Source organism: Hyla sarda, chromosome 7 (genome assembly GCF_029499605.1).
Source record: "Hyla sarda isolate aHylSar1 chromosome 7, aHylSar1.hap1, whole genome shotgun sequence".
Classification (NCBI taxonomy): Eukaryota; Metazoa; Chordata; class Amphibia; order Anura; family Hylidae; genus Hyla; species Hyla sarda.
In genome coordinates, this window is record NC_079195.1 from 119322635 (window position 1) to 119334674 (window position 12040).

Genomic DNA, 12040 nt, shown 5'->3' on the forward strand with positions numbered 1-12040 from the left:
TCAAGGTTTTACGGCTCGTTACAACATCTTAGGAATCTGATCCAGACGTAAGGGGGACTCAGGCCCATGGGACTTACATCCTGGGACTTTAGTTATTTTGTTATACCATACAAGAAGAAGAACCCTATGCAGAGTAACACATTATTTGTTTTATTTATGTTAGCCATTAAAAGGTATCATAACTGCAAGACTACAATTGTTTTCTTGCTCCTTGAGATCACCATTCCTGGTGTGTGGAGCTTCAAAGGCCATTAGCACTGGACATTCTGGGAAGAGGAATATGCAAAGCAGCTCAATCTAATGGTGATCTCCTCAAGAAAAAAGCTTGTCCCTGTACTCAGTCCACAGGCCCCTCACAAGCTAAGCCAGAATTCCCTGCTCTGTACTGACGGGGGGCAACAACCCAGAAACAGCAGTGTCTGTAGATAGGTCCTCTTTCCTTCTGGAGAGATCTATGGCTTGGCATTGAATCCTAATCATTTTCTTAGACTCTGTAGTTGGAGTGAAAACTGATTTGTAAAGAAAACTACCTGAAAGGGGGGTGTGATTGAGCTACTTTGGATATTCCCTAGTCTTAGAGGAATAATACATTCTCCCAGCTCTGTGTCACATGACCAGGATGGTCTCAATGTTAGTCTATTGGCCGCACCTCTCTCCTAGCTTATTCTCATCAGTAGGGTTCCGTTAAATAAAAAATGTACTTGTCACTATGACATGTTACAAAAATAAATAAATATAATTATTGACAGGTACACTTTAAAGTGTTGCTATCGTTAAAAAAAAAAAAGAAAGAGAGACATGTCAAAAGTTTTGATTGGTCAGGGTGCTGAGATCCCCCCAACTGTTATAACAAGCAATATAAAATGATTCTCTCCTTGTCTCACTGCATAAGACAGACTCTATGATATGTTTATGGAGCCCATCTGCTGCATAGTGGAGATAGAAGGGGAGAAGCCCTTAGCTAATATAGTGGGGATTAAAGCATCCAAACCCTGACAATCAAAACTTCTGACGTGTCTCTATGACATGGCCTCCATTCAGGAATTATGCAATGAGGTTTGATGGATGAATTGAGGGGTGCCTCTAAGTGGCATTCCTTATAGGTATAGGTATATAAGTATGCAACACCTGTTGGAGACTCCCTCTGCTGTATAGGTCTAGGTAGTAAGGACATGTGATGACAAGTGAACATAGTGTGAACTTAATATAGTCTGGGCTTAGGGAACTACAATACTATATACGTCATTTAAATGCAAACAATATATTTAATTTGGAGCTTGCAGGGCAGCAGACATACTCTATAGTCTATGGGTGTGCGGTACACAGAGTCTTCAGAGTACTAAACACTTCTGTATAGCCATGGTACTACATTAGAACAAACAGTTTTTGTGTTTTTCTGTTTTAGCCCACTTTTAAAATAGATTCCATTGAATGTAACAAAAAAAAAAAAAGCAGAGGCAGAGTTTGGTGTGTAGAAAGTATACGGATAGATTAGATCAGATTGCTTTAACACTGGTGCATGCACTGACGTATATATGTAGCTGTATGCAGCTCCACCTCTTCTTATGAAAGACCAGTTACACAAGGAAATTACACATACCTTGTATACAAGTGCATTGCTACCACTCACTGTGAGTGGAAATTCGAAAAGAAGATGAAACTTTTATTTTCACTTAGAGTATTTCTTAATCGGTGCACAATATATAGAGTCCCTGGGACTCTTAACCATGTAAAAAACTACTAGTTTTTGCCAGCGTATTTCATTATTAACATGCATTTGTGGTAGGCGGGAGTAAGAGTTTTATAGTCAGTATGGATACTTGGCTGGCAGGTTGTCAGGTTTGTGATCCCAGAAGTAGGGTTGCAGTTACTATGTCCGGTGGCTGAGGTGTAACACTGTAGTTAACCAACAGTTCTCACTAACCACTAATTCAATAAAGCAGCTATCCATATTAAAACCCCAAGAAATAAATATGTCAAAAGCCAGGATTTAAAGAGTTCCTATCTTCAACTACACTTACCCTAATCCCCCTCCCAATCTGTCCCTGACTAACTCTATTCTTGACCTTTTTTTTTTATTCAATACCCGCTATAAATACGTTTTTTATTCCATCTTCAGTAGCTCAGTATGGTGCTATGTACGAGTGGAGGAAGTGGGCGGGCCCGGCAGGCACAACGTGATCTGATGCCTGGCCGGGGCTTGCTTCCACTCTTCTTCCTGTTTGCGGCGCTCCCTCTTGGGAGCGAGTGTGGTGTCCCGGTACCGTATTACATGCCGTACCTTGGTAGGGGTCCCCAAAGTCAGAGTTCCTAGGAACCGTGGGGTCCTCAGGTCTAGTCTGCCCCTAGTCACCCCTTAAATAGTTAATATATTATTCAGGTAATTGTAAATAAATGTATATAAAAAGTGTACTTACCTTGCTCTAGCGTCGCAGGATCTGCGGGTCACGTGATGATGTTCTAGTCTCTATGGTAGTTAAAAAGGACCTTTGGAGGTTCATGGGACATGTGATACCCACAATGCCTTGTAAAGTTGATTGACAGATGGCGTGAACCAATCCAAAAACTGCCAGCCCCTGCCCATATAAGGGAGCTGCAGCCAATGATCGCTCTCTTGTTCCTGTGCTGCAAAGCAAGCAGCATCTCTTGGGTTGCTGTCACTGAATGAGGTAGGACCTCCGCAACTTTCAACGACAATTACTAGGCCAAAGCCTTGCGGCCTCGGCTGAATTACACTGAGTTCTTCTAAATTCCCCGCTAATGTTGGCAAGGACCCTGGACCTAAACATAACCCTAAATCCAGCAGATCTGCGCATACTAAATCCCAACAAGCTAAAGAACTTACTAAAAGTCCCAACCAACGGTCAATCTCAGCTAAGCTGTTCATAGACTCTGTTACAAAGATTGTTCTTATGTTCGCATGTTACAGAAAATCTTCAGTAAAGTTTACGCAAGTTTTCAGAGAAGCTCTGGTTGTGGACAATACTTTATTCTGCAAACACCTATCGTCTTTGGGAAGGGTGGCGATAGGCCAAGTCATACAGCATTTAACCCTCACCCTGGCATCACGACTGACAAGGGTTAATAGCACCCTTTATAACCTGCACAGCAACATCCCGATCACCATTCACACTCACAAGGCACCACACGAGCATACAGGCTGAGTACAGGGGAGGGACGGCAGCTTCTGTGTCTCCTCTCTTTTGGCTTTACATGTGCCATACAGAGAGGAGGAACATCCGAGGACAGAGCTGCCATGCCCTGCAGGGATACGCGCACAAAACTAGCTCCCCACCCGACAGGTGGGGAGCTGCACTGAGTCTGCAATTTCGGACTCAACAGCCAGGCCGGCGTGAGTCTGAAATCACTGAAACAGGGACTCCTAGGGAGACCCCTAGTGGCCAGAGTTTGAAAATGAAATTAGACATGAAAGGAATCATTGTTTTTTAAATAAAATCAATTTGCAAAGTTGATCTACAGTATATAGATTAAGCTATAAAATACTTTAAAAAATTTTGATGAGAGGTACTCTAAGGATATAACCTTTTCCTCTACTAATGTTGCAAATCCAAAAGAACTGCAGACAGTGATGAAGATGCAGACTGAGGACATTAGACTTGATAGACACTTTAGGTAGAGATAGCTGGCAGTATGCCACAATCCTTTAGTACTTTAACAAACTTGAGTATTAGCACTATTTGACTTGTAGACCTCGTTATTAGACACTAGAGAATTGACTTTGACTACAACTTAAGACTGACTGGACTTTAGACTGACTTGACTGGTAACAGATTTGACTTAGCTCAGCTTCCTCCTAAATGCTAGCCGAGGCTCAGAGGCCCGGTTCGGGAATCTACCACCATGGGTAATCTCTTTGGTACTTGGCTTGTCCCTCACAGCTCTAAAGATACACTAAACTCTAGAGTTTGGGGCTGTGCTTCTATGCTGGCAGTTATCCAAGTGAGTGTGTATACTTCAAGTGTTTTTTGTGTGGGATTGTTTGTGGTAAACGTTGCAAAGTCTCCCTTCCGCACCTATGTTGTGTATCACAACACATCCAAAAGCTCAAACCTAAGATTAGGCTGGGGACCCTTGAGGCAACAGCCACCCAAACATTGTTTATGGTAGCACAAAGTGACCCCGCTCTAAGACATCACACATTTTTGCCTTTGGATAATCCACTTTTTTTTATAATGGTCCCTTAAAAGTCAGCTTATCATAGGGAGTCCTGCTGCTGGAGAACCTAGCATCAACTGTTCAATTATACTGCAGCGCCACCAAAGGAGTACTAATACATTTCATGATACGCATGATACATCATGGTGTACCTGGAATGCGCAAAAGCTATAGATGCTTTTTCTAAAATTGTGTGGCTATGCCATAGTCTAGTTAACTTTTTGCAGTGGTTATGAATTTATCATGTGCCCTCAAAGCCCTCGACTTGCCTCAAATGTACACCAGCCCAGAGCTGGCTTACCAAACTGGTTGTGGACAGCATTTGTAAAAAGATGAAGATTTTGGCACAATGCATTAAAAAGTCGCAGAAAAAGATGCAGGAAGAACCACACACAGTGGTGTACAAAAGTATATTTAAAAATATATATATTGTACTTGCTCCATATTTATCACTTGACATGCAACTATTTAACCCTTTAAGGACTCAGCCCATTTTCACCTTGAAGGGGTACTCCGCTGTTAGACATCTTATCCCCTATCCAAAGTATAGGGGATAAGATTTCTGATTGTGGGGGGCCTGCCTCTGGGGACCCCCACGATTCCCCCCTGCAGCAGCCCAGTACCTCAGCAGCCTGGAGCTAAGTTTTCTCAGAGGCTGATGACGGGCGGTGCAGGGGACGGGGCATGGTGATATCATGACACGCCCCCCTCGTGACGGACGGGCCAAAAGATAGGGGATAAGATGTCTGACTGCGGGGGGCCCACCACTGAGGACGCCCGCAATCCTTCCTGCAGCAGCCCGGTACCTCAGCAGCCCGGAGCTAAGTTTTCTCCGAGGCTGATCACGGGTGGTGCAAGGGATGGGGCATAGTAATGTCATGCCCCGCCCCTCAATACAAGTCTATGGGTGGGGATGTGATGCCCCTTCCATAGACTTGAATTAAGGGGGGGGGCGGACGTGAGGCGGATCACGAGGGGGCGGAAAATGAAAAATTAGATTTTTAACACTAAAATGTTGGTGCTATCCAAAATTTTTAATTTTCAGAAGGGGTAATAGGAGAAAATGCCCCCCAAAGTTTAAAACCTAATTTCTTCTGAGTATGGAAATAACTCATACATGGACGTAAAGTGCGCCCATAGAGAAGAGAAGAAGGGAAGGAGAAAAATGTGGCTTTTGGAAATAGAATTTAGCTGAAATGGTTTTTGGGGGCCATGTTCCATTTAGGAAGCCCCCATGATGCCAGAACAGCAAAAAAAATATATATAAATAAATAAAAACACATGGCACACTATTTGGGAAACTACACCCCTTCCCTCAAGGAACGTAACAAGGGGTACAGTGAGCCTTAACACCTCAGAGGTGTTTAAAATGCTGTGTTACCCCAAATTTTTCATTTTCACATCGGGTAAAATGAGAAAAAGGCACGAAAATTTTAAGCCTAATTTCTCCCAAGTATGGAAATATCCCATATGTGGACGCAAAGTGCTCTGCTGGTGCACTACAGGGCTCAGAATAGAAGGAGCGCCATTGGGCGCCATGTGCGTTTACAAAGCCCAATGGTGCTAGAAAAGCAGAATCCCCCACATGTGACACCATTTTGGAAACTGCACCCCTCAAGGACCATTACAAGGGTTACAGTGAGTACTTATACCTCACAGGTTTATTGAACAGTGGGCCGTAAATATGAAAAATAAAATTTTTAACACTAAAATGCTGGTGTTACCCCCAAATTATTCATTTTCACATGGTGATAAAGGAGAAAAAGGTGCCTAAATTTTGAGCCAAATTTCTCCCAAGCAAGGAAATACCCCATATGTGGACTTAAAGTGCTGTGCTACTACAGGTCTCAGAACAGAAGGAGCGCCATTGGGCTTTTGGAGAGAGAATTTGGTTGGAGTAGAAGTCGGGGCCCATGTGTGTTTACAAAGCCCCCATGGTGCCAGAACAGTGGACCCCTGTAACACTCACGTTTCAGTAGACAGGAACACTGGTGAATGTGGATCTGCTGGACCTGTGTGGCAGATGACACGGATCATACCAGGGAGCGGAGTCTAAGGTGCCGCTGGTTTTCACCCGAGCCTGCCGCAAAGCGGGATGAACTTGCTGCGGCAGGCGGTACCCAGGTCGCTACCCCTGGCACGGCTCAACCACACAGGTGGCTGAGGAAACTCAAGGCACAGGTGGGATAAGGCAACTCGTAGTCAGGATAGCAGGAGGTCAGGGCAGGCGGCACAGTAACGTAGTCAGGAAAATAGCAAGTGATCAGTAGGCAGGTGGCAAAGGAGCAAGGTCAGGTCACAAAACAAAGGGTATGATACACAGCAAAGCAATACTCAGGAACGCTTTCTCTCAGGCACTAGGGCAACAAAGATCCAGCAGGGAAGTGAGGGAGGTGGAGGAATTTATTAACTGGCCACAAGTGTTAATTAATGGGTGCACTGGCCCTTTAAATCTCAGAGCTCCGGCTTGCGCGCCCTAGGGGACGAGGACATGCGTGCCGGAGGATAGAGACCTAGGGGGAGGCAGGAGGAACAGTAGGCGAGTGATGGGCTGGGATTTGGATGCGGGCGAGTCCCGCGATGCGAATCCCAGCACCACCAGCAACAGAGGAAAATGGGGCCATGCGCTCACGGCCGGCGTGTGCGGCCGGAGCAGGGGCGGATCCAGAGTGGAGTCTCGGGAGGGGCACTATTAGAGTATTTTGTGTTGGCAGACAGAAAATAAGATGTTGCTTACGGAACTTACAATATTATGAAATGTATCATACAGTCCTAACCTTGTTTAAGACTCTTAGGCCATGTTCACATGTCAGAATAATTATCAAATATACCAATTGCCACAGAATGGGAAAGTGCGAAATAAGTTTTTACCATTTAAAACTACAGCTCCCAGTATGACCTAAGTAGTGGTAAGGGGATGCTGGGAGTTGTCGTTTCACCCATCATTACTGCAGAACTTCTTCAGTGACTACAGCTCTGATGGGACACACACAGGAGGATACAGAATGACATCAGTGACTACAGGTGACGTCTTCTCTATAGTCTTTCCTTATCTAATTCAGATGTACATACCACCGTGACTTGTTTCAGCTAAATGTTCTCCCTGCAGAACTTGATGCCCAGACGTCTCCTCACTATGTCAGCGGATTCTGATCCTCTATATGAAAACAATAATTATTATTGTGCTCGGTGCTACAAATAGCGAGCCTACCTACTTAAAACTAACTCAACTATGGCTAGGCAGTCTGACCTGTGCCATATACTGCCGCGTAAGGGTACACCTTGTAAAATAAGAGGGCATACCTTGGAAGAAGTAAAAGAAAAGAAGGGAGGGCAGGGTGGGACAATGCGAGAGCCGTGGCGCACTGAACACAGGGAGCCGCGGCTTTTAAGCGCAAGTACCGCCCCTCCCACAAACACAGGTTAAGTGACTCAGTCAATTAACCTTCGCACTTGTGCTCGGTGCTACAAATAGCGAGCCTACCTACTTAAAACTAACTCAACTATGGCTAGGCAGTCTGAACTGTGCCATATACTGCCGCGTAAGGGTACACCTTGTAAAATAAGAGGGCAAAACTCAAACCAAACAGGCAACTCAGAAATCAAAAACAAGCTTTATTAGTAATTACAACACAAGCGATTCAAAAGCACACTGCATCTCCAATTTCGGGTTTGGAACATAACGTATGTACGCACTGGACTTCCAGCGACCTAACTTCCTGATAACATGAGCAGGAACACCATGACGAGAGGCAGACGCGGCTGCCCCTATGCGTAGAGAATGACCGGATATGACCGAAGCATCATGGCCTAAGGATTTAACTAAAACACGTAAATAACGAACAAAAACTGAGGAAGTAAGAGCAATGTTATTAAACAACAACAAAGGGCATTCTGGACTGTCATGAACACGAAGAGCAAGTAACGAGTTAAAGACCAAGACCGGACACCATTTGTTAGAGGTTTTAAAATATTTGACGTGCACCTCCTGACCGGGAAGTGATGTCTTAGTGTCGTGCAGAACGAGAGTAAAATGATTCGTGGCTCGCTGCAATTGTCCCAACTTGAGAAATGGTGCGGTACTAGTTCTACTCGTGAACTCGCCCGGCCTCAGAAAGCCATAGAAACCTAAGAAGAGGGCTGCTTTTAGCGTTAAACTATTACCTAGACCAAACGGGGAGTGATCCAGAGCATCTGCCAGCTCCCTAAACAGCGACCCCGAGATGGGCTGCCGGCCTGGAGGCTTTGGTACTCTGCTTTTGGCAACCCCCTTAAGGGCAGCCTTAACTGCATGCGAAGTAAACAAAGATGCCCGATCCGGGAACTTCAAAGTAACAAAGTGTTGTATGCCTGCCAAATAAATCTTTATGTGTTATATGCTAGCCGTAAGGAGGAGTGGCAAAACCCTATAAAGGCTAAAATAAAAGATACTGAAAGGACATCGTTATGCGGGTGAGACTGACAGAACTTAGTAAACAGATTAAAGGCCGTACGGTAAACTTTCTGAGTGTTACGGGAAAGTGAACTATTAATCAAGTCCTGACCTACAGACAAATAGGCATTTAGTTCAAAATCAAATCGTGGAACGCTGGAACCATGCATCCTGATGGATCGGCCTCTGGCATTACCTATAAGAAAAGTGGAAAATTGAGCCTAGACAGTGCATCAGCAGCCGTGTTCCTAACACCATCTATATGAGCACTAGAAAAGTGAAAATGATGTGACAATGATAACCATACTAGTTTACGCATCAAAGACATGACCTGTGGGGACGAGGATCTACCTTTAAGTAGAATATACACCGTAGCTTCATTATCAGAAACGAACAGTACTGACTTCCTAAACCATAGGTGACCCCACACACTGGCAGCTGCAACTATAGGGTACAACTCAAACAATGCTGAGGACCTGCTAAAACCCAGAGACTGAAATACCTCAATTGGCCAAGCACTGGCCAACCAATGATTCTCCCAAATGGCTGCAAAACCCACTGAGGAGGAAGCATCGGAAAAAACTAAAAGGAGAGGCATTATCGATACCAGGGGTGAAAAAGGATATCCCATTCCAGTTAGTCAAAAACGTATGCCACATAGCAAAATCGGCAATCGCTTGTCTATCAAATATGACTACGTCGCTTTGGCCAGGCACAGAATTCATAGCGTCTAACAACCTGGAAACAAAACTCCTACCCTGTGGAATTACACGCATGGCAAAGTTCAGCATGCCGAGAATGGATTGCAGCTGCACCTTGGTCACCCGGGGTGAATTGACAAGATCATGCATGGTCTGTCTAATACGTGAGAGCTTGTCGAGCGGTAATCGGGCTTCCATGACCTGTGTGTCTAGAATACCTAAGAAAGTCAGTGACTTGCAAGGGCCCTCAACTTTTTTATCTGACACCGGAACCGCCAGTTGCTGGAACACTGCTAACGAGGTTGTCAAGTCCCTGGGGCACACGTTACCTGGCTCAATAAACAAAAAGTCGTCCAAGTAGTGGATGACATGGGAACAGTCAAACCTGTTTTCCAGGAGCCAGTGTAGGGATTGCGCAAATTTATCAAATAACCAAGGATTACTCCTGGAACCAAAAGTTAACTTAACAGCAAAATAATACTTGTCGCGCCATTTAATACCGTGCCACTTGCATAGCTGAGGCATAATGGGCAGGAGCTTAAAGGCATCGGAAATATCGATCTTGGACAGCCACGTGTTACCGCCCATGCTCAGGATGACCGCTATTGCCTCATCTATGGAAGCATATTTCAGGGAGAACTCTTCAGCGGGAATAAGAGAGTTTAAACTAGGTGTGTGTGCAGAGTAAGGGGCGGACAAATCATAAATTAAACGAAGTTTATTACTGAATTTCCCAGCCACCAACCCCAATGGGCTTACTCTCCAAACGTCAAAGGGGGGGCTCATCAAACGGACCAATAACAAAACCCTTGTCTATTTCAGCTTGTATCAGGGTATCTACAGCCCTAGGGTCCCTTAGAGCAGAACGTAAATTGTCACACTCATACGTAGCAGAGGGTAAAGTAATGAAACCTGTGTGGAAACCTGACCGGAATCCATTAATCAAAAACTGAACAAAACACCTATCTGGATGATCAGCAAGAAAATGTTCTAAAAACACAACACGTCTATCACTGCTAGTCATGCTTTCGACTTCTGTAGACAACTGGCCTTAGGATGGGCCCTGAAACAGAATGCACAGACATGTAAATGTCTACACTGGTTATAATTGCAAGACCCAAAATTGAAATTATTGCAAATTTGAGATTTACCAAGATACTTGATGGGCCTACCTAACTTGTCAATCAAGCCCGGGTGTTTCTGATTCCTAGGCTGAAATGTGGGTGAGGACGTGCCGGGATTTACCTCGGATGGGGAATTAACAGTATTGCACCATTCAGTGGTATGGGCGATGGACTGACACCGAGAGCAAACGGGGGCTTTAAGACCTGCAAAATGATTGCAGAAAATCTCGGTGTCAACCAACGCCCAATTAACTGTATAGTTGTACTGCACTAGAGCTGCCGCCGCCTTAGCTGAAAATGATTTATGATAATCATAAAACGTGAACCCACCATATTTATGAGCTAACTCTGTGACTTTGTACAGATACATGTCAAGCTCTTCACGTCTTTCTGGCTTGACTGAGCATAAAACGTCACGATAAATGGCGAACGCCATACTGAATTCAGCTAGTGTAAGCTTGCGACTTAACCTTACATCTTTAGCTTTCAGAATAACCGACACCTCACCGCAAGCAATAGTCTTGTTCTCGGAAACATCATGAGATGCAATAAGCAAGGAAGCGAGATTAACATCCTTACCATCAAGAATGTCCTTCTTCAGATTAGTCGGGATAAAATGAGCTGGCGCGACATTTGGCACGAGCATATTAAGTCCAACCGGTAATACTGAAGCCTGCGGGGTAGCAGAAACCTGAGGGGGAACGGAAGTGTGTGGAACGGCCGAAGCCGAACCCACCACTGGGGCCGGAGCGGGAGCCTCCGAACTCTTACACTCCAAGGTATCAACTCTAGAGCACAGCGAGTTAATTAACGTATGCAACTGCAAGATGGACGTATTAAGTGTCTGCATGGACACTTCTTCACTGCTAGGGCCTGCTTGATCACAGGGTCCCGACTGCTCAGAGACCAATAAGCGATAAAGTTCCGCCTTGCGGGCAGTAGCCGGGAACGGGATGCCTTTGCGGACGAGTTCAGCCGTCAGTTTAGGAATGGTCCAGTTACGAAGAGATGGGACGCTACCCAGATCCGATGTTCTAGCGACATTGTCCAGAACAGAAGCTGCATCTTCAATGTCTGATGCGTGAGACATTTCTGAAAATTAGATATACAACAATCAAATCCTGACCCAAGGAACAAACCAAAACGAAATACACCTGTCAGAGCAAGACTAACCCGGAAACCAAAACCACTGCCACCACAGAATCAGACTAGAAAGTGAAGAGTACCGAGTGGTGACTAAACACATGCTAACAGCGTGACACGTAAAGTTACTCGTGACTAACGAACCCCTTGGCCCAAAGACGTGATGAGCAGGGGATAAAGAGTATACCCAAGGACGTGATGGGTAACGAACTAAGACATGAATTCCTGGGCTTCCTGAAGCCTAAAACAGACCGCACCTTGACAACTGGGTTATGACGGTCAATCTCGACACGAACAGGCGCTGGAACAACGTAGAAGCTGAAGCGAGGCGAGACCACCAGGATGAACACTGCGAGCCAAAGGAGAACCGTATGAAGAGAACGTTTACTATAACTAACCCAAAAAATAGACTGCACATACCTGTACCGAGGGTGGTAAGCCAACACGAAGTTCACGACAGCAGA